This window comes from Thermobia domestica, chromosome 10 (genome assembly GCF_964235325.1).
Source record: "Thermobia domestica chromosome 10, izTheDome1.hap1.1, whole genome shotgun sequence".
NCBI classification, from domain to species: Eukaryota; Metazoa; Arthropoda; class Insecta; order Zygentoma; family Lepismatidae; genus Thermobia; species Thermobia domestica.
The window spans coordinates 215,162,912-215,185,800 of record NC_137463.1 but is presented as its reverse complement, the minus strand read 5'-3'; the positions used below and the strand labels follow the sequence as shown (position 1 = coordinate 215,185,800).

The 22,889-nt window shown below is 35.8% G+C and overlaps 1 protein-coding gene across 4 annotated transcripts in view; it reads right to left on the bottom strand.

Moving 5' to 3' along the window:
* LOC145662985 (uncharacterized) overlaps nucleotides 1–13,494 on the bottom strand; it is a 193,133-nt gene extending 179,639 nt beyond the window's left edge. For all 4 annotated transcript variants that reach the window (XM_081729082.1, XM_081729083.1, XM_081729081.1 and 1 more), the window contains exon 1: nucleotides 13,276–13,494. The gene's annotated coding sequence lies outside the window, so the exon portion shown is untranslated. The remainder of the gene's footprint in view (nucleotides 1–13,275) is intronic.
* Between the last annotated feature and the right edge of the window lie 9,395 nt (nucleotides 13,495–22,889).

Here is a 22,889-nt window from a genome sequence, read left to right as displayed (position 1 = left end):
AGGAGAATTCCTTGATTTTCTTCCCTCCCCAAATATAAATGGTTATTAAAGGGTGAAAAAAAAAAAAAAAAACGATTTTCTCGAAAACGGCTCTAATGATGTCATATAAATATTACGCTGATCAACTCTATACTATAGTATAAGATTTTTTTCTTTTTTTTGGGGGGGGGGGGGGGATTGTATGAGTGGTAGTTAATTCGTGGAGTTAAGTACTTTTTGGACGATTTTCTCGAAATAGACTCAGACAATTATGTTTAACTTCCATAAATATATATTTCATTCATAATGTACTAATGTATAACTTTTTTATTCTGAACAGATCTGCGGGAAGCTGTGGTTTTGGGACGGAATGTCGTCTCAAAACTAACTCAAGTAAGTTTGTTCACATTTCATAAATAAATATTGGATTAACACCCTGACAATATGACACAATTCATTTGTCCTTGAAGAAAGTTGACCTAAGATATTTTATTCTTTGTGATCAGTTTTTTCGGACGATCTTCCCAAAAACATCTCACGTGAATTTGTTCATATTTCATAAATAAATATTCCATTAAAAACTCTATACATGAATAACTTACTTCCTACGAGAATATTCACAATAGGTTAACTCTTCGGGTTGAGTTTTTTTTTTTTTCTTTTCAAATACGACTCATGCGATTTTCTTGAAATTAGATGAACAAATATTTCCTTAATAACCGTACAAAGGTATAAAGTCATCTGTTATGAAAAATCTAAAAGGGGTAAGTTTAATTTTGAGGGTAAGACTCTTTCCTCATGAAAGTTCCTGAACATATCTTATAATTTAATTTCTTATTTCACAAGAAAATGATTCGTTTATAACTACAGCATAACGTGGTTTAGTGTAAAGAATAGAAGCTGGGAAAGTTTTATGCGCTGGCCCATATCTTTTATTTATTTTTCTTGGAGACGTATAAAAATTCAACTTGTTTTAATTCCATTTCTTGGCTTGGGAAGCTGAAAAGCTACAATCCAGTTAATCCACATGGAACATTTTGTTTTCATTCAGAAAACAATGAAGAGGACATGAATTTATATACTCTCCACAGCTAGTCATTATTAACTGGATGATCTGAAAATCATGATTAATTCGTCGTGTTAGCAGTAAACCATACACAAGAGAGCAAACATGACCTTGACGGAAGACAGTGTTTACTGCTATACGAATCGATGTCGTGGCTTTTTAGATTCACTGTCCTAGTCCTCATGAGTAATGGTACCCACACAACACGAGTTTTATTCCATCATACCTATATTGTTTACCTGTTTTCTGCACAACCAGTTTGCTTCGTCCTGGTAATAATTGTCATATTCTGGTCAGTTCGAAAAGCCTTTTAGAATTTGCAATTCCTGTAGTCAACACCTTTCGTCTGCATTTTTAGTTCCATTGACTTTCGAAAGATTTCATTTTAAAGAGGCTGGGTGAATATCAGGTCTGCAATATAACGAAGATATAAGAACATAAAATTTTTATGCTTTACGTTCCACGATTATACCGGCTAGGCTAAAGGAGACGGTAATGATGAGAAATGAATGAAATGGTGGAATGAAGAAAGTGGAAAGATATGGAAGAACCCCGCGAAAAAACATACATATGGTGTTTGACCACCACGAAGTTCACTGGCCGCGAGCTGGGTTCGAAACCCAGAGGTGAAAACTCTACCACTGAGCCACCGCGGCCCTAAAATATAAGAACAAAAAATTGTAAACAACACCTGGGATAGAACCCGAGTTTTCAGGTTAGTAGGATGATATCTTACTGGGTACACTACTGTATCTCCTTTGAAGATGTAAATTTTCTTAAAAGATAAAAATTACTACTGTTCGCAGAAATGGCAATTGGTGAACTGTAAGGCGTTGCTAGCAGGGTTGGCAAAAACCATGGTTTTTATTCTTTTTTTTTTTTTTTTTTTTTTTAAATAATTTGCTCTATGTATTTGTAACACATATGGACAGAAATAAGTTTATTTCGCCTTGGTGTTATTATGCAACAACCGGGTTATGCTGGAAGGGGTCACATAAGCTTAAAGCTGAATCCAAACCGCTTCTCAGCTTACATCCGAGAGAAACTGTCCTCCATTTGAACTCGAAACCGGGACTAATTGGCCATCGGTGATACGTCTGCCGACTCACTCACGAAGGACTCCTGATAAAAATACGTTGTACTGGTCTTTAAATAATTTAATATAATTGTCAAGACTCATTTCAGAAGGACAAAAAGATAAACAGTTGCACAAGTGAAACCATTATACAGAATTATATATGGACAATTTCAAAATACTGCAGAGTACAGAAAAACTAATTTAGTCCAAGTTAGTTCACTACGACTTTTATTAGTTCAAGTTAAAGAAATACACCGAATTAATTTGCATATTAGTAACAAAAGTGAATAAAGATACGAATTATTTGAATCCACTTTGGCTCTGACCCTTTTATACATAGAGACCAAATGTATTTCTGATTTCAATAAATGTTTCTCGTGGGGTTTGGATAATCCCCCCCCCCCCCAAAAAAAAAGTACGGCATTTCGATGTATTTTATCAATAGTAAACGTTACTAAACCGAAAAAATATTTAGAATTTTTCTTTGAATGCAATTGCATAACAATAATAACAAAATATTTAAAAAATCAAAAGAAACATTCAGAAAAAAGTTGCTATTGTAGTATAGTCTCTTTGAGTAATGAATGTGGAATTTAGGTCCGAATATAATACAAATAATATACGGGAGTGAAACTTGATATCCCACAAATGTGTGTTCATCAAGATTTTACGAACACTTAGACTTTTACGAACATTTTTCGTTTTTGGTTTAAACCAGTTTTTTTTTCTTTTTTTTTTTTTTTTTAACCAGCTGGTTTAAACCAAGGTTAAAACCATCTGGCTTAAACCAGCCAACCCTGGTTGCTAGTTAATAATGTTTTAATAAAATCACATTGTAAAATCACTGCCCCCTATACAAAAAGCATTGGACAGGACGTTTAGGGAATCCAACGCTTTACATGAAACTGAAAACTAATATTAAGTCACTAATAAACGTTTGGAACGTTTTTTGAATTCATCTCCTGCTCGTTTGAACTTTTAAGACCTTTTGTGCATAGCACGTAAGTTCTCCAGCTTCTGCTTTCTTGCTATTCTCACAGTGATTGTCTATGGATTTTGGTATGTTGTTGCTCACAAAAACAATGCACTGACGAAAATGATAAGTAGCATTAGTATCAGTCAATTAAATTTGAACAGTATGTGATTTCAATACAGAAAGAGCATCTAAGGTATTTGACCACACTGGAAGAGAAATATGCCAGTTACTGGGAATTCACTCACATACTGATGAATTTTCCTGCATCCCTGCAATGTTTCCTGCAGGTTTCTTCAAAGGACACGGATGCTTTCTTCGTATGTCTAGTAGAATCTAACCTGCTACAAGTACTTTACGAATGTGTGCAAAGATGAGATATATCAATCGATAGACGACATCGACCTGAACAAAATGACATGTTTGAAGGTAAATTCCAATTTCGAGATTACTTTGACGATTTGCTTAACACGCAGCCAAAAACTAATGTGCGTTGAGAAAGAGAGATACACACCGCAGAACCGTATATTCCAGAACCTAGCCGAATAGAAATAGAAATAGAAATAGATAAAGAAATTAAAGAAACGCACATCTCCGGGTGTAAACGAAATACCGGCTGAGGTAATTTTAGCTGGAGGCGAAAAATTGTGGAACAAGATATACAAACTCATTCTCCTTATCTGGAACAAGGAAGAATTGCTACAAGAGTGGAAAGAATCGATCATTGTTTCAATTCACAAGAAAGGCGACAAAACTGACTGTAATAATTATCGAGACATTTCTCTTTTGTTAACATCCTATAAAATCCTATCAAACATTCTATTACCAACATTGACCTTATACGAAGATGAAATTATTGCAAATTATCAGTGCGGATTTAGACGAAATCGATCAACTATCGACCAAATATTTACCATTCGACAAATACCCAAAAAGAAGTGGGAATACAATATCCCGCATATCAACTATTTATGGATTTTAGAAAGGCTTACGACTCGGTTAGGAGAGAAACATTGTACATTTTTACAGAATTTGGAATACCGAAAACGCTTATTAGATTAATTAAGATATGTTTAAATGAGTCCCAAAGTAAAGTCCGAGTAGGAAAATTTTTGTCCACGACCTTTCACATCGAGAATGGCCTGAAACAAGGAGATGCGTTGTCGCCATTATTATTCAACTTTATCCTGAAATACGCTACAAGGAAAATCAAAGATAGCAACCAGGGCCTAGAGTTGAACGTGTTCACCAGGTTATGGCGAATGCTGATGATGTAAATTTAATAGGGGGATAATAGGAGAACAATACAAAGAAATGTAGAGGTCTTATTAAACGCTTGCAGGGACTTGGATTTAGAAGTAAATGCAGAGAAAACTAAATATATGGAGTTGAGTTGAGTTGATTTGAGTTTAGCGTCCCTTTCAGCAGCGAGGGTATATGAGACGTGGACCTACTGATTAACGTGGAATCCGAACCACATGAGCTCCTGCCGGGAATCGAACCCGGGTCTCCCACGCCAAAGGCGTGTACGCTAACCGCTTAGCCATGAGGGAGCTCCTAAATATATGGAATTGCGTCTGGACCGTAATACGGCAAATTATGGATGCGTTAAAATTGATACTTTCAAATATTTAGAATCAATATTAACAGACAAAAATCATATTCACGAAGAAATTAAATGTCGATTAAAGCACGGAATTCGTGTTACTATTCGGTTCAAAATCTCTTGTTGTTGCGAATTCTGTCGAGTAATTTTAAGCTTAAAATATATAAAACGATAACCATGCCTGTTGTTCTGTATGGTTGCGAAACATAGTCGCTTACTCTGAGGGAAGAACGTAGACTGAAAGTATTTGAGAACAAGATCCTGAGACGAATATTGGGACCCAAGAGGAATGGGAATGGTTGAAACTTCATAACGAGGAAACTACATAATTTATACGATTTACCAAACATTGTTAGGGTCATGAAGTCTAGGAGGCTTAGGTGGGCAGGTCATGTAGCTAGGATGGAAGAAAGTAGAAACGCTTTCAAAGACTTGATTGGAAGACCAATCGGAAAATGACCATTAGGAAGACCTAGGCGCAGATGGAAGGACAATATTAAGATGGATCTCGCACAAATAGGAATACAAAGTAGAAACCAGATCCAGTTGGTTAAGGATAGAAGTCAGTGGAGAGCTTTTGTGAACGCGGAATTGAACCTCTGGGTTCCATAGGCCATAGAGTTGGTTAGGTAGCTATAGTTTTCGAAAATATAGTTAAAAACTAATTTTTATGGCGCTAAAAGTATATCGTTTGCTGCCATTAATAATTGGCAGCTTTTATTCTGCTAGAATACATTGTTCATTTGTGTACTATATAGACAATATATGAAGAAAGTAAGCTGTTAACTAGAAGATTTTGACTATCTTTGTTTGTTCTTTCAACAGTGACACACAATCCTAATAATAACATAGATATTCTTACAGTTATACACATATAGGGTTCAACTCAACAGTTACAATTATGCAATTCCCTGACTTTCATGACAGGTGTCGGATGACGTTGACATATAAATAAGGAATAAATAATGGTTGGCTAAGCTGAAATGGATCTACAAATAATGTTAGAAAACATATATTTTATAAAATTTACCTGATTTCCAATCTTTTTCCCTGACCTGCATAATTTTCCCTGACTAATAGGAACTCTGACATATTACTTGTAATCATCAAAGAATCAGGCAGGAAAAGCGAGCATGGTGAAAATCATTAACATGAACTGTTTTAACCAGTTCTTTAGGTTGTCTGGTTATTAACGTACCGAATTCCAATGTACAGAACGTGTTGCTTCAAATTACTCTTACAATTTGCGAAACTGCTACATGTTATACATATATTCTTATTCACCGTTATCTAGTCACCTTTTTTGTATATCTAAAGGAACCAATTGGAATATTCGGAGACATCGTAACAAACAAAATTAAGCAACTAGAGGTTTAATTTCGAAACAAAGTTTCTTTGTATTACATCTGGAAAAATGACCAACATATTGATTGATGTTTGAATTACGGCACGATTTAGTAATTCCTGTGTCAATGATAACCACTAAATTGTCTCCTTTTTGATTCATGGACTGGACAATAAAATGAAGACATTAGAGAACATATCCCATTAAATAACTTTAATATACAAAAACTGTATCTCTGAGAGTTCCACTACCATACAGCTATTACATGTGGGTCTTAATGCGATTTCAAATGTATTGAAGCGCACTAGCTGCTACGTTGCTATGAAAGAAATGCCTTATAAAGTGTATCAACGTAAATAAAACTTTTTAAATTGGTTTACATCGAGTATTTTCCTGCTCATCAGTCACCGATCCATATGAATCCAGACTTCACACAAAATTCATATAGGTATGAATCCAAAATAGTAAACAGCTTCACTATTTGACACCTATGTAGCGCTTCTGGATATTGTTCACTTATTCGCTTGAACATTCTCATGTGTAGTTCTTACTGTGAGAATGTATTTTAAGTACACCATACCTTTACTTATATATCAACTTTACTTACTCATTTACATACCTCTGAAAGGAAAAATATGTAAAATAAGTACAAGAAAAATTATAGGTTTTCAACTTCCCAAAGTTAAGAAACGGAGTAAAAGCTGAATTTCTAAACGACTTCAGGAAAAATTAAAAAAAAAAGTACGGACCAGTGCACTAAACTTTTCCGCTCCTATTCCTTACACTAAATCATGTTATGCTGCAGCTGTTAAGGAAACATTTCTTTTTTTGTGAAATAAGAAAAAAAAATATGATTTTATTTTTATTTTTCGTAATACATGACTTAGCCATTTGTTAGGGTTATTAAGCAAATATTTGTTTATCTAACATCAATAAACTCTTCAGTACTTTTTTTTTTTTTTTTTTTTTTTTTAAAGTGAAATAAAATAATGGGTAGGAAGAAAATTCAAGAAACTCCCCTAGAGAATCTTAAGTTTGAAATTTGGTGTGAATTCGTTAAACGATATGATTTCTACGCGAGTGAACATGTTAGACTGGGACGGACGAACAAATATTAAAAATCGCTTTCTCAGTATATAGAGGTCATGAAACATATAAATCACTTAATACCAATTCGATTTTGTTCACGATTATCATACTTCTTTCTCTCCTGCTTCTCCTGAGGTTTTGTCACTCTGACACGACGAGTTGATGGCGAATAATTGGGGTTACAGCTCTTGCAACATTCAAACGTAGTTTTCACACACGTCACATTGTAGTTCACGTAACTAATTTAAACAAAGTCTATGAAAGGGGGGTTGGAATGACCGTTAATAATAATAAAGCAATCACAGAATTACAATAGCAATTTTCTAAACAATAAAATTTTATGTAGAAAATAATTATGACGAGACCCGAACCCGGATGTGCCAATGGGTAGTTTCGTACAATACCATTACGCTGCACGTGTGAAGATGATAAATTAAAGTACTAGTTACAGAGGTAATACGTTTTCTAAGCACATTTTACTATGAAGTATCTTGAAATCTGACTAATATTTCTGGACATCTTGATACAATGTAATTACAAAATAACGTCTGCTATCGTTTCTTCTTCCAAGGCTGCGGAACCAACATTAAAACGTCAGTCTCAACTTGAAGAATGTTTCCAGACACTCTCCTTATTAAGAAAGGTCTATTTGACCTGTTTCTGAGTTGAAGAAGGAAATTCAAGCAATGATAGTCTTTTCATATAGTCTTAGTATCTGAACTACTCTTACATGAAACGTTTCCAACTAGCCAACAGTTTTTGTGTAATAGGAATTAGGTGGTCCACGGAGACAAGTTGTTACCGCATCAGCTAACCAAGGTAGCCCTGGTTCCAAATTTTAAACGCGCTTCGGTCTGAACTCATACTGTCTCTGGTATGCAAGATCTTTTTCTGTGGAGAAGGAAAGAGATGTTTGAATGACGAGAAAGATGGGGAATCGGAGTAGATCCATCAATGGAGACAAATATTAACAAACTTATTACCTTCAATTGTTCCAGGTACGATATTTTCAGTTAATTTCAATCATTTTTTACTCATGTATGATCAGTATTATTTTGTTTCTTTTTCTTATATAGAATGTAGTAAGTTAATATTACATATTATACACATAACAAATTATAGTATCAATGATATACCTAGATATAGCACTCATTGGACAACACGCTCCAAACAACGGAGAATAATCTCAAAATGGAGTTTTTTTTTTTTTTTTTTTCTTTTTGTACATCTAATTCACAGCAAAAGCCTGTTTCAGTGCTCTCAGTTTTATCAACTGTCGTTTACTCGTTGAAATGTTATAGCAGTATAGGAAATACTTTTGTTGCTGACTGTACATTTCATTCGTTGAGTTGATTTTAGTTTAGCGTCCCATTCAGCAGCGAGGCTATATGAGACGTGGACCTACTGATTAACGTGGAATCCGAACCACATGAGCTCCCGCCGGGAATTGAACCCGGGTCTCCCACGCCTACATCTCATTCGTGTGGGATATATTTGCAGCTAGTAATGTCATCTTTCAGCAATACAATGCTCATTGCCAGAAGGCCAACATTGCGCTGCAGTGGTTTGAGGACCACAGTGGTGAATTTTAATTGCTGCAATAGCCACAAAGTCACCCAATCGTAACCTAATTGGGGATATCATGGAACGTCAGATTCAAGTAATTTTGAAAAATTAAATGACTTTTGTGTACAGAACTGGTGCGCGATACCTCCAACAATCTGCCAGGGCCTCATTGCTTCAATACCAAGTTGCATTGCTGTGAACCAAAGGTAAATTTACCAGATATTACGTAGATGGTCATAATATTTTGGTCAAGTGTGTTTTCTATAATGACTATAATATTTATGCTGTGTTTTCTATAATGACTACTTCATTTTTCAAGTACATTTTAATGATTTGCACACTTTCCTTGGTATTTGTTCATTTTATAGGCACGAATCCATGGAACGCATTCCTTTAATTCTGGTGGAACAAAACAGGAACTTCGTTCATTTCTTTGAGAAACGTGTTATCCCTGCTGATTTAGAGGTTACTAGGAGTGTCTCTGGTGCACGGAAGGTTCGATTTCCGGTGGGAGACGCATTATGGTGGTTTGGATTACACTCTAACCCAGTAGATCCAGATCGAATATAGCCTCGGTGCTCAAAAGAGACTCTAAACTTCAACAAACTAACAAACAACATAAAGAAACGTGAACATTGTTTTAAAACTTTCTCACTCTGTAACTATATGCATGCATTTAAAATTATGTTTGAAAACTGTGCTAGACAATATGTACATTTTATTTAAAGAAAGGATGGTAAGTTTTAAAAAAATATAAAACAATTTTATAAGGCTATATCCATCTTTGAAAAACCGTAGAGATTTTACTCACTGGTAATATTACGGGTCTAGGATGTTTTGGTGTAGGTTGTTTAGGTGTAAGACGTTTCGGTGTAAGACGTTTCGGTGTAAGGACGCTTGGCTGTAAAGGACGTTTTGGTGTATAGCCTAATATTTGATTGCATTAATCATATGCTAGTAATGAACAGCCATGAAGTGTCATAGTGTAGCCACTCTGCAATAGTGTAAACTGATTAACATTGTTATTGAGTCTCATTGTTATTACTCAGTCTCTTCGTAACATCGGCGTATTTTTTTTTTCTTTTTTCTGACTTCATGTACGCCAATTAACATTTTGTTCCATTTGAACAGCACTAACAAGGAGATTTACGGAAGTTTAATTTACTGATTTTGAATGAAACTTTGCATACTTGTAGAATATCAACAAATAATCGTCACGTATTTTTATTCATTTTGACAATGATGCGGGTTTAAGGGTAGAAACCACCCTTTGAACGTTAGAGGTGATCTCCAAGCATAAACAGAAAATAATCATTAAAATATAAGATTAAATGATACGGCCAGCTTACTGAAAAGAGGGTTTTAGGACAGGTGATTCAGAACCTGACGCTAAAATTACAAAATTCAAATTGGCGGATCCAATATAATGATTACAATTACAAATAGTCTTCTCGTTTAAAATGTTCTGCAGTTAGCCAAGAACAATTATAATTGGCAGGGACTATCGAGAAAAGGTGCAGACTGCTTTGAAACCCCTTTCTGTACTTATTTTAACAGGACGTTTGATTAAATCTATAGCCCAAAAAGTTAGAAGGCAGTGCCAATGCATTTGTCGCGAATGTAAAGCAACACATGTTATTGAAAAAGAAAATATTTATAACTCTGATCAATACGGTTTAATTTGGAAATGCAGACGGGACGTACTCTAGTGTTTACAGGGACACAAACAGACACAGAAAGTTCTAGAAAGTGTGGCAGTCAGTAAATTCTATGACTGGTAGTTACATCATACAGCCTTTAATTTCTGCAAAGAGTGTTTTGTTATCACCACTGTTAATTGTTTTATAGGAAAACAATGGAACATTTGGCCTTGTAGTACAACACAATCTCTTTAAATTTGAAGATATCCTTTTGAAAGCATCAACTCCAGAAAATTTAACATCAAATCATGTGAGATCATGGTTCGAAGAGATTTTTCTTCAAGCGTCTAATGCAAAGTCCATTTTGTTATTAGCTTCGTGGAGTGGTCACAATTCATCAACTTTGAACCTATTTTAAGAACAAAAGAGTAACTCATAACAGAAACTATTTATGCAGGAACAACTGGTAGGATTCAGCCTCTTCTTCTGTTCTACAGGCCGTTAAAAAAAAATTCTTGAGACATTTTTCTGACACTGTCCTTCTCTACAACTATAACATGAATTTACATCTCCGTAATAGTATAATTAAGATCCCAACACTGATTCATAATTAGTTTTCTTCTCCTAGATTTGCTAATCTTATTGGGTATGCATGATATAAAAGCGGTTATTTGGAAGAAAAACTACCTGTGTTTGAAAATTTCCTTTCAAAGATTGTGCAGCATTTTGCGATTTGTGCACAGTTATTGCCGTAATAAGGTGTGTGTGGTGTACACAATGTTTATGCATCACACACTTTTTTACTATATATCATTACCGTAAAACGTTTTTCCAATCAATTCATAATTATAACATTTGAGGATATAAGAAGTTCTGACATAGAGTGAAGTGAGGGGACTCACTATAAATAAGTAACCCCTGTCAATTAGAGCAGCATTTAATTTTTATTTCATTTATTAATTTATATTTTCAGCTTCATGAATTTATTTCTCCCTAACGAATAACTTTTATTTTGAAGAGTGGACGTTTCGGTGTAAACATTGGAACTTTTACACCGAACCAGCCTCACACCTAAACGTCCTTACATCGAGATATCCGTGCACCAAAACGTCCTACACCGAAACAGCCGTATTCCTAATATTACATCACACAAAATCATATATTCAGTACTCTTATTTTTCTTACGCCATGCATCCGGAAGCCGTATTTATACGTAAATCGAAAAAGAATTGTATTTTTCCAACAATTACTTCTGGTCGCCCCCTTGAGTTTTATCTACACCAAGTGAGATATTTTCATGTCGCCCAGCGCAAATCATTTAGAAGACAATACGAAGGAAATTAGTGAAAGAATTATAATTTTTTTGGTTGGATTACATTAAGTTACGTTAGATTACAATACATTAGGCGTGCAGTATTACCATACGGATCCATAGTATAAGTAGTAGTAGTAGTAGTAGGAACGGTTTAGAAGTCTCGCAGGGGTTGGTTGGGTTCTGTTCTCGACATGAAATGGGCAAATAAGACTTGCCTAAAATTTTCTGTACATTTTACAATCTATGGATCCGTATAGTAAAACAAGTGTACCTTTCCGCGAAATAGTCCATCTGCCTGCACATACAGTACCGCTTACATCATCAAAAACAACCACTTTCTTAACTTTTACCATTCCCCTTACCTGACTTTCCCTCGTTCTTCCCCACAAACTTAAATAAATTCTCCAATTGACCCGGTAAAATTTCCTAAAATTGGTCCGGCGATACAGCACTTAATACTAATTTTTTAACAATCATTTCGAGTGGTGCGCCAAAAGTAAACCTGCACGCAAAAGCTGAATTATCCCAATCATGTGAAATGAAGTCTTTCAGTTTAACGTTACACGATTATGCCCAGAAGAAAGATGATGATTATGGCAAGTGAATGATGATGGAATAACTCGTGGAATGAGAACGTGAGAGGAAGCGAAAGTACTCCGAGAAAACCCATGGACATGATGTCTTATCACAAATTACTTGGCCTAGAATCGAAGCAGAGATCCTGCGCACTAAATGTAAGCGTTCTACCACTGAGCCACCGTGCTGCATTAACCCAATCATAACTAACTCATGCTTTATAATTTATCATTGTATTGATGAATCTTAGCTGTAAGATTATACTAACTCCAGTGCTCCCTTGTGGCTATGTGGACAATGTACGCGCCCTTGGCGTGGGAAACTCGGGTTCAGTTTTTGACGGGAGCTCATGTGGTTGAAATCTCACGTCTCCTATAGCCTTGTTGATAAAAGGGAAATTAAATCTTACTAACAATATTAATTCCATTTACGGCTAAAATTGCTGTCATTAGTTTGCGCGAATCATCACGAAATCAAACCACTTGTTCGAAGCAGTGAATCATGTGTGCCATAAACTATAACTGTACCACAGAATAGGCAGTTCATCCTTAAATTCTTGTCGAAAAGGTGGTAAGTTTTGTGGAGGAAATTGTTTTAATGTGGTCACAAAAGAACTGTCTACAACAATAATGCATCTCTGTTAGCCGTTCAGTCAGTAATTAGAGCAGTTATCCCTCTACAATTTGTGTATGAATATATTTACAATTGCATTGAACTACTGGGATTGTTGTATAGATGTCTTGAGGGATGCAATATTCAGAAATGAAACGATGGCATAAGAACCAGTACAAATACCAAATGTATATGTAAAATTCTATTGTCAAAGCGCGGGAATAATTCCAATTCTTATTCATATTGTGAATTATCTTCTTTTAAGTTCAGAGCTTCACCATTTCTATAAGTATCCAATTAAGAGTTTTCAGTAAATACTTGAATTTTGGAACAGTTCAGACTACGATAGTATTAATGAATATATATTATTCGTAAGACTGAATTAACTGAACTAGGTCAATATTGTTGTATATAAGATCAAAATACTTACATGAGTATATTTGAAATCTAGGGTTATTTTTCATAGTTTTTTATGTCGTACCATTATAGATTTGTATTACAACATTACTGAAACAATTTTATAGCAGTTTTTACAGAAAACGCAAAATTAACCTCACATTATAATATTTGTCAGTCTGCCAAAACGCAATATGTTGCTCATTTGTTATGTTGTATTAATTTGAGTTTGAATCTTGCTTCTCAGACTTGAACGATGAAGGAAGTATGCTAGAGACAGACCGGTCCTCATTCTGTGTTAATCATCTCAAAATTTGCAAAGTGAAATGTAATGCAAAATATGCTTGAAGAACTTTTGATGCTAAGTCCATAGTGCGGAATCAACAGTCGAAGTGGGGGCAGACAGAAGTGAAAAAATCTTTGCAGTGGAATGTTTCGACATGGACGTTCACATGTTTGAACATCCGTAATTATTATCTATTATTCTTACAATATTGGGGATGCCGTAAACCTGGGGCGACCATACGTCCCGTTTTGACCGGGACAGTACCGTTTTAGGGACGTCCCGGCCGTCCCGTCAGTAAATGGAAAACGGCAGTATTTGTCCCTTTTTATGCAAGTGAAAGAAGTAAATTAACAAACATAATACCTTTACTCCTTGTAAAGGTATTAATAATTAATAATAACGAAGTAGCAAGAATTGAAAAGAAATTAACTACATTAAACATGGGGATGGTGTTGTGCCTGGCTGGTTTCACTTCTGTCGAGCGTGTTTTTCAATCATGAATAATATATGGGCAAGTGAAAAATCTTTCTTACATGTTGCAACAATGAAATCTATGTTACTCGTGCAGTCAAATTTCACAGAAAGCTGCAGTGAATTTTATAAAAGACTAATGAAGAATAAAGCTATTCTCAAAAAGGTAAGTTCTTCTGATAAATATTTCTGGAATACTTCAGTTCAAGAGTCAACTTCTCACCCTATGTAATATCAAGGATTCGAGCTAGGGCAAAGGAGCAAATGCAGGTAGCATCATGTCCTACTATAGTGCAAGTTAAACGCTGTTTATATTTTATAGCTAATATATATTATGTTATATTACAATATAAATGTATTAGGTATTGCTGAGGTAAATAGGAATTAATTTACACACTGACTTGTTTCTCGTTTCTCATGATTTTTAAAAGGCAGGAACCCGTCCCGTTTTCAGCTGAAAATTTTATGGTCAGCCTACGTAAACCACTACTTTACTCATAACTTACATGCAGGGGTAAAAGAGAAGGAAGGGAACGCTTCTCTCCCTCTTCTAGAAAATGCCTATGGCGTTCCTCCACTTCCCAAAAAATACAAAGGGCAAAGTTAGGAACGGGGGACGGCCTGTTGTCCCCTACCTCTTCAGATCTACTTTTACCCCTGCCTAGATGTGAAATATATGTCAATTAGCCCTTTATATGTATTACTGTACTTAATTTGCAAGTTTCTGATATTTGTAACATTTTATTCCGTATAATATTAATGAGACGAAATTCTCTTCTAAAAATATTAAGTCGGGGGATTTGTCCCTCTGGGTGAGTCTGTGAAAGAAGTGCATATCTTTTTAGACAATCATCTATTTGCATATCATTACGTAGAAGTTACCATGATCGCAAGCTCAAAATTTCACTGGTTTCGTATCGGTAAATCAGTAAGAGATATCGAATATTGTAAACTAAAACGCAAATATTCTTTGCGTTGAACCAGTCTGATACAATGAGAAAGTTTTGCAAAATATACTTAACAAACTAGAATTTTCATATCAAATACCATCTTCATGGATACTACGGAACTAAATTGCGTGAAAATAAAACGGAATAATCAGGACATCACAGATTAATACTGGGAAAAATTATAAAGCCTGTTTCAGACGGGACTGAGGTAAGGCTGCGGTTCACGATCTAAAACTGATGACCTTACTTAACGATCGTGTGAGAAGTAACTTGCCCTTAGTCCAGGTTGAAATTTTCTGCTGTCCTGATTTGGATCCTGAAGGCGGATTTTCATGTGTCCTTTACCTCCGTGAGTTGCGAACGATTGTGCTAAACAGCCAATGAAATCACGCATCGGAGATGGCGCGCTACACTCGCGTCAGAGTAGAAATTTGTTCAATTCTGACGGAAGTAGCGCGCGTACACTATTGTATTCACTGACTAACATGGCGGAAGTCGCAAACTTTCTATTTTATGCATGCGCATTAGCTAGGGAGTAGTAATTTGGCGCAATACACGCACGGATGTATGAAAACGAAAATAATTTACGGTGAATACGCTACATGTGATGCTTCCGTTCTAACGCGGGCATGAAAATCCGCCTTGGAAGAAATACAAGCAGTTTCTACTTTCTCTTGGACTTTCATACAACTACCAATCAGAAAGGATTAGCGCCTGACGACATTCAACTTTATTTCTCGCTGTAATAGACTGAAATAATGTGATGTCATTTCCGTCTCATTGCTCTAGACTGAAATAGTGATGTCATCATATCCTCTTCGTTACCATGCTGATCGCCATGTTTTTTTCTAAACAAATGCATGAAGCGATAGAAATACTATGAAGTATCCTGTTGATAAGAACACACAATTAGTAATAATTTTATAATATTTTGAGGAAAAAGTAACGTTGACACGAAAAGATACAGATTAAGAATATGGGTCTACCATTTAGAAAGTTTAGGAATGAAATCTGGTAATTAACAAAATAACACATAAGGTACTTTTTCCTACAGGGCCCACATCTCTAGGTAATCTGATAAGATAGAAATTGCATAAGTAATGCCAGCGCCATTACCCATGTAATGCACAATGAACAAAAGCAACTATGCACAATGTAAAAACTCTAAGGTACAGACTGATGAGCTGTCAGCACAATGAAAATGGAACAAATATACGATTTGTCTACAAGGAAAAATAACTCTTTACTTTGAAAATAATGTTAATTATATTGGTGCCTTTAGAAATTTTACGCCCACCTGTTAAAACATGAGTGTATAGTTACAGTGGTTACAAAATAAAGAAATAAACAATCAATAAAAAGAAAAAAAAAAGGACAAAACTTGTAACCATATGCATGTTGAGAATTTTTAATATGGACTAATTTCTAATAGGTTAACATGCGTCGAATCTTTCCTTATATTTTTTATTTAACTTAAAAATATATAATAAGAGCACAAGAAAGCATCCAATTATGAGTGATTCAACATAAGTTTTAAACACCAATTCTGTAGGCCTACACATTTGCAACGCAGTGTGTGATATTGACAGGAGTGTAGCCAGCAGGTTTATGTAGGGGGGCCTGTCGTTTTTGAGTAGGGGCCAGCTACAAAGTCAAAAGAAATTATGTTGGAGCGAGTGTTTTTGAGGCCTGAAAAAAACGAAAAATTGTGAAATCTGCTGTAAAAATAAATAAATAAATAAAAATAAAAATAAAAAAGTAAAATAAAAAATAAACCATACTGTTTTCCGATTGGTATAAGGAGGAGATACCATACTATTTTTCGATTGGTATGGTAAAATAATTTTTCCGTACTATTTTACCGTAAATTATTAATTATATGTAAACTTTGTTATTTTTAAATGCCTGAAGCGAGGTAATCTTACAATGATGTTTAAAAGCTGGTCATTTGGGGGCCAAGAAATCATTTGGGTGGGGTCTGGCCCCGATGCCCCCCCCCGCGGCTACACCCCTGGATATTGATGATGCTAAATAAGATTCCAGAATTATTTAAATTAAGTATCCGATAATAAATAACCGAATATACAGTATTTGAGCACTTAACGTAACCTCCAAATGTATAAATCACAAAATCTGTGATATCAGGGGAAACATTTCACTTTCAACGCTTGACATATTTTAACATATTTTTTACCTAATTGCTTGTTTTTTCTATATTTTTATAGTTTCATTCATTCAAAAAAACGTGCAAGTGTTTCTTTTACTCTAATGTTTGCAATCCGGAAGTTAACACATCACTGTTTCGCTTTGTACTTATGTTCTTAGGCCATGTTGTTTAGAAAATAAAACTACGATCACCATAGCAACGAGACAGATATGACGTCACACTATTTCAGTCTATACACGTAGTTCCAAGGATCTTATAAAATAGAGGATCCGCCCTTACAACAAAATCTTGAAGCCATACGTCGCAGTTTTGCCACCCCTACTCTGCCCACTCCACCCAATAGGATCGCAATGTTTTGAGCCAACAAACATGGCGGAAACGAAAGTAGCCAATCAGACGATGGCGGAAACGAGAGTAGCCAATCAAAGGTGCCAATGCTTGGTTGTTTTTGGCTTCATTATTTAATAGGATGAAGATATATATGGGCAGATCCTCTATTTTATAAGATCCTTGCGTAGTTGCGTGTAAGTGGTTACAACAGTTTGTGCGTTTCGAACTGGTATTGTCAAATATGTCTCATCGTCGTTGTGTTACCAGTCCGGCCAATTCTGTCTTATCTGTGGTGAGTACACAATCAAGAAATACCAACGAAATATAAACGATTTCGTCAAGAAGGTATATTATGCATATTTCGGGTGAAGAATAGGTAGTCAAGATAAAGTGTGAGCTCCTCACAAAGTATGTCATAGCTGCGTAGAAAATCTGCACTTGTGGCACACATGAGAAGCAAAATTATTTAGATTTGCTATCCCTATGACGTGGAGGGAGCAAAAAGATAGGGATGCATTCGAGTCGAGTCGAGTCGAGATTTAAGCCTGTCTCGACTCGTCTCGAGAAAATGTTGTCTCGACTCGTGTCTCGACTCGAAAATATGTTTCTGTCTCGACTCGACAGTCTCTGTCTCGACTCGACTCGAATTCGAGTCGAGACGTCTTGAAATTCGAGTCGAGACAAAATGCACGAGTTAAAATATACGCACACATCAGCCAGACCATCATGACTACCTACCTAATTGTCAGTATGTCGACTTTTGGCATGGATAAAAACGGCGACACGTCTTGGCATACACGCAATGATCCTTGATAGGTTGCTGGAGAGAGCTGGCACCACATGTGCTCACTCAGGTCACCTAATTCCCGTAAATTCCGGGAAGGGGGGCGATGTGTTCTGACGTCACGTTCAATCACATCCCACAAGGGACATCACTCAAATGTCCGGCTCCAATTTCAATGAAACTTTTTTTGCTGATAGAAGGCATGTATGCATCATTACTTGTGATGACAAATTTTTGCCATGGTGCATGTTTTCTATTTTTTTTAATTACTTTTAAGGGTTGTGATGTGGTTATTAGAGATTACTACAGAAGTTCCTTACTACCCTTTGTAAACGGAGCGTTAATGAAGAAAAGTGAAGAAAAACCATGTGGATACATGTAAGTCCTGGGGGGAAGTCGTATGGTAGATATGACCTTGATGGCAGCCATTTTGAAATCCGCCTTTTTGAATTAAGGTCAAGTTTTCAAAATGGGAATAGGGTAATATGATACATAATTTCGGGCTAGAATTTAATTAGAAAAATAATGGCGAGGTTAGTTTTAAGATACACCCATTTGGGGGAAAGTTACAGGCATATTAATTGTTTTTACTTACTGTGTGCGTAAGTCCCTTCTTACTTTCGTCTCAAGACCTGTAAATCGATCGCAACGGCAGAGCCCGGTTTCGCACTAGTGTTTAGAAATCTTTAAACTCACTTGAGGCAATATTTGTGGATTATTGTATTGTATTCTGCCTTTAATTAAATTTGAACCCACTTCATGATCTTGTGTAAAGTATCACTAAAAGGGAATTTCTGTTTTTATGGAGAACGTAAGCATAGCAATTATAAAAGGTGAGTAAGGTGCGTATGTATTTATAAGAAAGTTTATTTTACGAGTCTTTTGTGGTTCCGCCAACCTATTCTTTAGTTTTTTTTTCAAAATACTCATCTATATTATAAAAGAGAACGTACAAATCCTTTGTTCCCTCATCACGCTAATACGGCTGAACCAATTTCTTTTATTTTTGGGGGGTTATTAGGATTTGGACCCTAGATGGTTTTTATCATATCACTTTAATTTTTAATTACCAGTGTCTTGAGATAATTGACCATTCAAGTGTCCATACGTACAAATCCTTTGTTATTAGTTCATCATAGGTAAAAATAAACGTATTTATATGCAACCCGCATGACCGTGTCACTCGGCGGGTTAACATAAATGACAGGCGCTATAATGTTAACATTTACTGCAATTTGAAAGCGAAAAAGTAAAAATTATCTAAGTAAGAAAGTTTATTGCGTTCCGGGGTGACCGCAGCGAAGCGGGGCGGGTTAACATAAATGACAGGCGATATAATGTTAACATTTACTGCAATCTTCTATGGTTTTTATCATATCACTTGAAAGCGAAAAAGTAAAAATTATCTAAGTAACAACGTTTATTGCGTTCCGGGGTGACCGCAGCGAAGCGGGGTGAACGCTGCTAGTATCTCATAAATAAAAGAGCTATTATAAAATCTCTTACCACTATTCTTTAATACTTATAAAATTTTATTTATTGTAAAAGCACTGGCGAGATATTTCTTATCGCCCACTGAAATAATGGTGGAGCTCCTTCGTGGCTAACGGTTAGCATACTTGCCTTTGGCGTGGGAAACCTGGGCTTGATTCCCGGTGGGAGTTCATGTGGTTCGGATTCCACGTTAATCAGTAGGTCCACGTCACACATAGCCTCGCTGCTGAACGGGACGTTAAACTCAGAATCAATTCAACTCAAAATTATGGTTTTGACTTTATTATGATGTCATTAGTTTAAACGCCCAACTGCCCAGTAATTATAAACACTGACTACATTATAAAATTGTAATTTGTGACGACTAAAATATCAGTAATTAAAGATTATTCTTTGGGTTTTGGAACATTTTGAAAAATGTGAAAAACTGGTACTGCACCGATACAACACACCTTTTGGATTTGTCATTGTGTAAAGTGATACAAACTAAAGAAGAATTACAACTTTATGAAATTGTATTAGGACTTATTATTTAGAAATAAACACCAAATAAGTGTAATAGTTCATATCCGTATCAAATACCAAGTTTATGATGAATCAACTACACAAAATAGGATCCTAAAACGCTCATTGCAATTTGTTCCATCCTTCAGTCGAACCAGGAACTGAAACATAAAGAGTGACATTTTCTTTTTAAAGATACTTTGTCCAGCTAAGTATTGTGAAGGTTTATGTCAGTAGAAGGAATTGCATTCCATTATACAAGCGCAATTTCACAACTTTATGTACACATTACTAAATATCGAACACCCTTGTCCATATGATTAGCGTACGCGTCTTTGGTGCGGGAGACCTAGGTTCGATTTCCGATGGGAACTCCTGTGGTTCTGAACCCACGTTAATTTGTAAGTTCACGTCTCATATAGTTTTGATGCTGAAAGGGACACTAAACTCTAATCTAATACTAAATACAAATATTTAAAGAAAAATGATGACGCACCAAGATGACGTGAATTTGGCTATCAAATCCATTTTGTGTTTTCAGTTATTTTCTAGTAGTATTTTTTCTAGGCATCCTTTCAAAAGACAGTGATGCAAATTTCGTAACTGCGAATTCCTGTTAGAAGCCATGAAATTACGATTAGATGCAAAATTTCCCGTCCACTAAAATAGATACCGTAAATTTACAATATCTAACAATAAATAATTTTGAAAGATATCGCTTTCGAGGGAAAAAATGAAGTGAAATCTTTGAGTTTTACGTCCCACGGTTATGGCGGTTAGGCTAAAGGAGAGGGGTGATGATGAGAAATTAGTGAAATCGTGGAATGAAGCAAGTGGGAAGAACGGAAGAACCCCGAGGAAACCCACGCACACGGTGTTTGTCCACCACAAAGTTCACTTGGTGTGAGCTGGGATCGAACCAGGGTCCCCAAGCACCAGAGGTGAACGATCTACCACTGAGCCACCGCGGCCCCGCTTTAGAGGGGCCATGACGTATAGTTGAGCTCATTCTCGTAGTATGAAAGGCATTATTTATAATTGTGCATGATAGGATCACAAACAAAATTTAAAAATATTATGTGCACTTTCTTTTAACAAACATTATATTGTCTTTTATGGTGTGGAAGGGAATGTTATGTTCGAAAACAAAAGTCCTTAACACGATTCTTGTTGCTACACACTGCATGTTCCTAGCCACAGAAAAGATGCAGCGATAGGTAGGCTATTTTTTAATTGCTTTACATTAGCTTGATGTTTCAAGTCTTTTGTGTGTTTCTGAAGTTCACTTTTACCACAAAAGAGCTCAATATTAACATGTCTTACATAGCTTTGGTTCGATTCTCAACACGGACTGCAACTACCCGTTAAATTGTGCATCCGAAAGGCACTCTTTGTTAAACCTCGCTTATCACCGCTCATCTTAATAATATATATATATATATATATATATATATATATATATATATATATATATATATAACTTCACCGCGAAGCAAATGTTGCATTTCTCTCTTTCATCCTAACACAAAACAAAACTAACCACAGCTGTGACACGAAGGAGCTATTTCGAAAAGAAACAAGCTGTGCTTCATAGAGATGTGTACCAAATGATAGAAGTATAAAGTATTGTTTTCTTTCCTGTTTATTGATATCAGTTGGTGTTCTTAGTGAGTTTACTCATTAGTTTAGAAAGAGTATATATGGAATTTGGACATATGTTGTACGTATTCTCCTGAGAAATTGATGAAACCAGAAAAATTATAAGGGCAGATGGAATAGGTTTAAGCGCATCTACGTGACTTTATCAAATATTTATTCTCCATAATGGTACCACGCGGAAAACTTGGTATAGGCCTACTTTTATCTTTGCCTCCCTCTGTTAGCTGTTTTGTATCATATATATCGGATGGTTTTGATATTTCTTCTGATCATTAAAACAACAATGGTACCTGTGTGCGTGCAGAAATGCAAAAGCACAAGGTAACTTCCTATTTGATTTGGAAACAACAAACCCATTTCACGTGTGCGAGAGAAATTGAGCACAGCGTGATCGGGTGTTTACTCACGGTCAGTTCGCAGCAGGAGTCCATGGTAAAAGATTTGGCTATCTCGAAAACACTCGCAAAACCTTACAAATACGAAAGACTGCGCTTCAAAGAAAGTTTAGACACAGATGTTTCAATTTTCTTTTAGCATCTTTCTTCAGCAAAATAGTCGGTTCATTGTATTCGAAAACGGGAAGGGAGAAAGGGTGAATTTATATTTTATGTGGGGGGTAACGTTGTAAGTAGTATAAACAATACATACCGCTACTGAAGCACTTCCTTTAGCGGTATATCACTAGATCTGACCCTCATCCCACCTCAAGTTGTAAAGTAGAAAGGGACAGAAGTATTCAACATGACTGCGCACTTGAGTTTCAGTTCACAATACTAAGACCAGTGAGCAAGTAAACAGTCTTTTGTAGGATCGTGTTTTACTTCTTGAATTTCTTTTTGAACATTTCTGTGAATTCAACAACAGAACGCAGTAGAAATACGGACTAGTTTTTACTCCAACAATTACTTTCGCTCCAACCCAGGGATGCCGCATTTATGATTTCGTACTAGATTTAGTGATTTTACTATTGAACTAGTGATCTAGTACGTACTTTGGGTAAATA